General features: G+C 34.6%; 1 pseudogene; it reads left to right on the forward strand.

Moving 5' to 3' along the window:
* Positions 1 to 1,911: 1,911 nt before the first annotated feature.
* LOC150110423 (neural-cadherin pseudogene) lies at positions 1,912 to 5,153 on the forward strand (annotated as a pseudogene).
* The last annotated feature ends 1,809 nt before the right edge of the window (positions 5,154 to 6,962 follow it).

Here is a 6,962-nt window from a genome sequence, read left to right on the forward strand (position 1 = left end):
GGCTTAATTAAAACCTTTTTTTAAAATAACATGGAGTGGGGCGATGCTAGGTGTTGAGGTATTGAGTCATTGGATGCTAGGTGAGGCCTTGATAGCAGGGATGGCTACGGCACCATAACAAATAAAAAAAAAAATATTTAAACTGCAAACTAAGAAATGGTGAACACAAATAGTTTCTTTAACTTCTACTCTGTGATTTCAAACTATGGTAACTACTCCACTTTCCGTAAGAATGCTATCCTGTTATCCATGCTACTATCTTATTGCTCACTTCCGACCACCCTAATCTACGTGCAAAATTTTGTCAAATGTCTCTGCAATGTTCAGAATGTCTATAATGACAATTATTTCTCCCCACTTCCGAATTCTGGTCTTAACCATTTTTTGAATTGCAATTTGCAGTCTTTATTTCAGTACTATCCACGTGCAACCATAAGACTATCTTGTCTTCCTTCAGTCATTTGTAATTGCACCAGGCTTATGAACCACACACACACACACACACACACACGCCTGAGGTACTACTACTAATACTTTTGCCGACGTCCTAACGTGTTTGCAACATTCTTTCAGCTCTTCCACCAGATGCAGTACTTTAAAGGTCACTGTCGTATATAAAATATTTATTGTCCTGAATTAGCAGTGTAAACTTTGATTCGAGCAGAACCAATATGTTTTTTTTTTTTAAATAAATAAATAAAATTTTAGCTCTCACCATTACAGGTTAATTGCATCCCACCATAATACATTTATATCTTGGACGGTCTAAGAGATTTTAGTACTTTATTTATTTATTTACTTATTAAATAATATTACTTATTATTATTTACTTATAAAATTCGAAACCCTTCTGTAGAGATCAGATATGTTCAAGAAGCCAATTCAGACCTCTTAAATTGAAAAAAAAATAAATGTTTTTTTTTTCAAGGAAATTATAGACTTTAGGTTCATATTAGGTGATTTTTTAGCAAATAAAGAATATCATTATATATATATTTTTTCATGATTAATACAATTGGGTAGATTACAGTTGAGAAATTTCGGCTAGGGGATGAAATAGAAAAAAAATGCAGGTGAAACGAAACGTTATTGCTTGTAAATGTTGAAAATACGAAAGTAAAAATAATATTTGCAATTAAGGGGCTGTTCTGTTCGAATATAATTTTTCAGCTATTACAGATTTTTCACTGACAGCATTGATTATTACATAGGATTAAAATGTATTGTTATAAAACAATCAGTTGTTTCTTTAATCTTTCAGATAAAAAAATAAGTGTATTTGTTCCCTATTAATAGCATTGTTGACCATTAGTAATGCTTATGTTCGAATACACCAAAGCAGGAGTTCAAAAGGAGAAGCTGGTTTTAGCCTATCGTAATGCGACATAAAGTGAGTAGGTTTCTGGAAATATAATTAGTAATTAAACTTTACTAATTTCATCTTCTATATAATAATTATTAAATATAATTAATCCTTAATTGTTAATAATATTATATTATATTTAATAATGATTAAATCTCTGCATTAGTATTAATGTTAATTTTAACATTAATGCCTCTCTGCCTAATAATGACTGCTTTAAAATAATAATTTAAGTTATAAGTTTATAATAACTTTAGTAATGGAGATTATATAAATAAACGCAATGTACTCAATATTTAATTTAAATTATTTGTTACAACTGCATTTATAAATAAGATAAAGAGTGTATAGATGTAAGAAAGTTAACAAATTATTATTATTATTTCAATCCCCTCCTTGAGTCAAGACTTATCGAGGGATAGTGTTATTTTTAGAATTTAGTAGCAACGGTAATTTCTAGTGGTAAAGATGGAAACAATTTTTATTTTTATTTTTATTTTATTTTATTTATTGTTTATTTTTTTGGCTGGAACTGAGTCTGAAATGTTTTGAATTTAATATGCGGCCCTGTTCAACTTGACAAAGATAAATATGAACTGAATGTGAGTGCTCCTGATGAAGCATTAAGCAGAAATGGAATGATCACAGCTCTTAGTACAGCATTGGTGGTCATAACTGATGTCAATGATAATAAACCCGTGTTTGAAGAGTGCACCTCAAGTAGAAGAGGGGTCTTCGAGTGGAATAAGGTTTAAGCAACAGATTAAGATAAAGGTCACAATGGATAAGTATGATATTCTATTGTCCAATAGCATAATAAAAAGGAACAAAATTTCTAGTTGAAGTAACTGAAGGAATGAAAACCAATAAGGTATTTGATCGTGAATAAGATGATGGATGATTTGTTTGCTGGCGTTACTTTTACAGTAACAAATACATAGTAAAGTTAACAAATTATTACTATTATTATTATTACAACCCCCTTCTTCAGTCAAGACTCATCGACGGATAGTTTATGAGATAGAGGCACCCCACCTTTAGAAGAAGCATGCTCTTTCAAAGTGGAAATAACAAATATTAACGACAATTCGCCACTATTTGATAGGTAAGAGCATAGAGAAAATGTCAAGCAGGAAGCGCCTAAAAGGACCAATGTTTTGCGAGTATCTGCATCAAATGAAGATGCTAATAATAATGGTGCTATTGTTTATAACTCGACTGTCCCATACGATGCTAGTGACTTAGAATATTTTTAAATTAATCCAGATTCTGGATAACTTAGCTTAAGAAATCTCTTGATCAAGAGTATCATTTGTGTGCTATAACTCTTGACAAAAGGAGTATCTCGACACAGAGCTACTGTGGAATTAATTATTGATGTTGTTGAATCGTGCTGATAATCCTCCCATATGGATCAACAAATTTATGAACCTATATTCGTCAAAGAATACCTTGAAGTGGAACAAAGGGTCATCACAGTAAAGGCTAAATCTGGAATTCCTGATAAACGTACAACGTTTTATACTCTGATGAAGGACAGTACTGAAAAAACAAGCAAGAAAGATGTATTTTATTTATGTCAAAGATCAAAAAATGGAGACACTCGGACTGATATATATGTAAATTACCCACTGGATTATGAGAAAATACCACAATACAACTTAACAGTTACAGTGGAATAATGACCTCCAGCAGAAGCAACTGTCAGGGAAGAAATCCCACTGTTCATTGAGAGAACAAGAAGCGGTGTTAGACGGAATGCCTCCAATACAAAAGTAACCACAATCCAGGCAAGTGACAAAGATAGAATATGTTTCAATAGCGAGGTTTATTATGGAAATTAATCGAAAGATCACGGTTATAAGCAACTTCAGCATTGATCAAGAAACCGAAGATATTTATACGAAAGTTGAATTTGATCAGGAAGAGAAGCAGACCTATGCGATTTTGAGCGGAATATGGCATGGCTGCCTTTGATCGACCCATATGAAACCTGGGGATCCGAACGCCGTAACCACATACACCCAGATTGAAATTGGTGACAAGAGTGATAACTCAATCTGCTTTCATTAAGGTTTCTATGAAGCTGAAGTTAATGAAGATGATTACATACAGCATACAGTTATGGCAAAAGATGGAAATGAATCGTGAAGAATGCGTTATGAAACCTCACGGAGAAACATATGTGGTGTGTTTGCTGCAAAAATGAAATTGGAGTAATATTTGTTGCAGGCTCACTTGATCATGAATCAAGAAAAGAGTATAACATTACTCTTGTGGCATCGGATACCCTGCATAAGGGGACACACTATGATCACAAAAGTAAAGGATTTCAATGGCCTGCCACCAAAATGTTATCAGTCGACTTATGAGACTATAATTTTCGAAGACGATGAAGATGGCTTAATCAAAAAAAATTATAAAGGTGACACTACTGATAGAGATCTTGATAGACAGCGAAATATTGTTTATTTTTGATAGATCAAGGAGTTGATGAGTTAGATCCAACAACAGTAAATTTGCTATCAACATAACTACTGAAGAAATGTTATTCTCAGTGGCATTTCGCAGATTTGCTGAAGACGAAGGTGGTAATGGACTACTCGGCTATGCTGATGTTTTGGTAAACTTGAAAGACATTAACCTTTTTTTTTTCTCTTGTCAACGATACAGAAACACGTACTGCAAGAATGATAATAATGACAATAGTAATGACAGTCACAGATTATAATGATCCTAACGAAGGCACCAATGCTAGATGGAAGGACTCCATTGAACAAAAAAAAGTGAATGTGGAGAATTAATTTTTACAATTGGTGAAGAAAGAGGTGTTATTTCTACAGCAGCATGCCGGTTAGATAGAGAGATCAATCCGGAATCCTCGTATACTATCAAAGTAGATATAGAATGGGGAGGATTGAAAGGTACTGGTACAGCAGCTGTCAAAGACATTAGCGATATGTCTCCAGAATTTCAAAAAAAAATAATAATGGCATATACATGTAGATGAAACAGAAGGTGATAATGTTCCAGTAACTCCAATTCTTGTGGTATCTGTTAATGATGGTGATCTTGAAAAGGCTTAGTTATAAGGTAATCAATAATGCATTTAGAGCCGATAAGTTTACTATGGTTACAAATTCTGATGGAAATTACTCTAAAAATGGAAAAATTTAGACATTGAAGATCTGCAGCAGATTTGGTTTCAATATTACTATTGAAATAAGGGATTATGGAGGAGAATCATCAGAGCTAGAGATATCAATGATAACAAACCTGAATTAAAAAAAAACATACAAGTAATTGTCAAGGAGGATGCTGATAATGGTACTGGTCTGACTGCTTTCTGGGCAACTGATGCTGATCAAGGAGGCAGGTCAATTACACAAGTGATGGATCATCTGACAAGAAGAGGAAATTTCGAAATGGTCACAATGGAGTTGTAAGGATCTAAAGAATTTCGGACAAAGAAGAAACACTTCTCCATCATGTAAAAAATGCTGCAGTTGATGACAGTACACCATCACAAACAGCATGCAATTGCAACCCCAACCTTAACTGTAGTTGTCAGTGATTTTTAAGAGATTATAGATCAGTTATCATGAAACATTCTGCACCACAAAAAGTAAACGAAATATTAGCAACAGATTACAGAGCCAAAGAAAATTGTCCGCCCTTTATCTTTCAAATGGATCCTAATGAACCTGATATAAAATTTATCTTAGAATATTCACCCTTTCATTGTCTTCATTATTTTAAGATAAGATTCAATATTCTTTATATATTTTAAACTAAGATATAAGTGACTTATTTTTTTTTTGATTCTACATCCATATTCATATTTACAGAAAACTCTTGTCTCAATCTCAGGTGCTTTGCGTGAATTCATTTTTTTACGTTTCATGCTTTTATTGATATTTAGGTAATAGGTATAGTTTATTATTTTTAGTAAATTAAGATATTAATTTATAAGGCTAATTTATTAATAATAGACTACCTTGATGTAGCTTATTATTATTGAATTAAGATAATTAAATCTTTTGACTCATTTTATTCCCCAAGAGGGCAAGCAGAATTCGTTTAGCCCTCACTGAATTTTGCAAATCAGTAAGTTACCGTCATCGTAATATAGTGCTTGGAAAGAAATCAACGGACACCATAGTGTAATGAACAAACAACCATGACGTCACTTTAATAAGATGTAAGACCTCCTTTTGCTGCAATGAGTTCAACAGTCCTGTAGGGAATACATTTTCCTCAAGCGTACGATAGCAATCAATGAGAATTTTGGACCATTCTTCCTGTAGACATGTAATGAGGTCCTGAACTGTTGTGGAGAGAACGTTTTAATTCATCCCACAGATGTTCAACAGGGCTCTGTGGAGTCCCGTTGAACACATGCCAGTCAAGTGTGGTGATGTTCATTTCCACAAACCATACAGTTACGACAACAGTCTTACGAGACGGTGCATTGTCTTGCTCAAACAGACAATGGTCAGTTCCGTAGAAACAACAAAGAGCACGAAGCATTGGATTGTCCAGAATGTTCAGATACCTCTCGGACTTGATGTTATAGCACAGCAAACAGAGGTCGGAGACCAAATCAGGAAAAACAGAACCATACTATCACGCCACCATCTCTGAATTTCATAGTTGGGGTTACGCACTCTGGAAAGTGACGTCCAGGGCATATACCATACCCACACCGTTCATTTGCTCGATAGAGGATGTTTCGTGATTCGTCGTTCCATAACAGATCTCCAATCTTCCACGTCCCACCGATCTTTGCGCTTCTAAAGACGACGCTGAGTGTTGGTTTGGGTAATATGAGACTTGCGTATTGCGGTCGTACCATATAAACCCATGTTATGTACCTTGGTTCGGAATGTTTTTTTTTTTGAAGAATCGCGTTCTTATCGATGCCCAGAATTCCGCATTCAAGATGTAAGCCGAAGAATGGCGATTTGAACATATTATCCTTCGTAGCACCCTACGATTCACATTCTGTGAGTGTGCTGGGTGCGAGTAGCACTTGCAGTTGAATCTTTGCGTTTCCATCTTAGTACAATATCATTGATTATTGATCTGGGATGGCCCAATTGTCAACAGTTTACCAAATAGATAGGCCTGCATCATGGAATCCTATCACGACGCCTGTTTCAAACTTCGTCGGTTCCCTTCTCGCAGCCATTTCACGCGAACACAATTGCACTGACTTGGAAGCATCATATTCTTTCAATTTATAAAGGTTACAAACACGTGACGAGTTACATGACACGATACTCCTTGCCCGCGAGATTGTCCGTTTAGTTCTTCCGAAGGAGTTTACATTGATTATCGTGATTATCAGGAAAGTGATTTTTTAAAGATCTTGGCCACCTTTTCTGAGAAGCCACGAATATAGGAATGGAGATAGATTTATTATATAATCTATATATATATTTGAAAGGAAGAAGGGGTGTGGGTACAGTATGTTAGTATTCTTTATTTTTTTATGTTGTTGATGAATGTAGTTACCCGTCACCACGCTTGACTGTTGATGAATGTAGTTACCTGTGTGTGTGTGTGTGTGTGTGTGTGTGTGTGTGTGTGTGTGTGT

This window comes from Typopeltis vanoorti, chromosome 1, assembly GCF_054136105.1.
Source record: "Typopeltis vanoorti isolate ZY-2024b chromosome 1, IOZ_Tvanoo_1.0, whole genome shotgun sequence".
In the NCBI taxonomy this organism is placed as follows: Eukaryota; Metazoa; Arthropoda; class Arachnida; order Uropygi; family Thelyphonidae; genus Typopeltis; species Typopeltis vanoorti.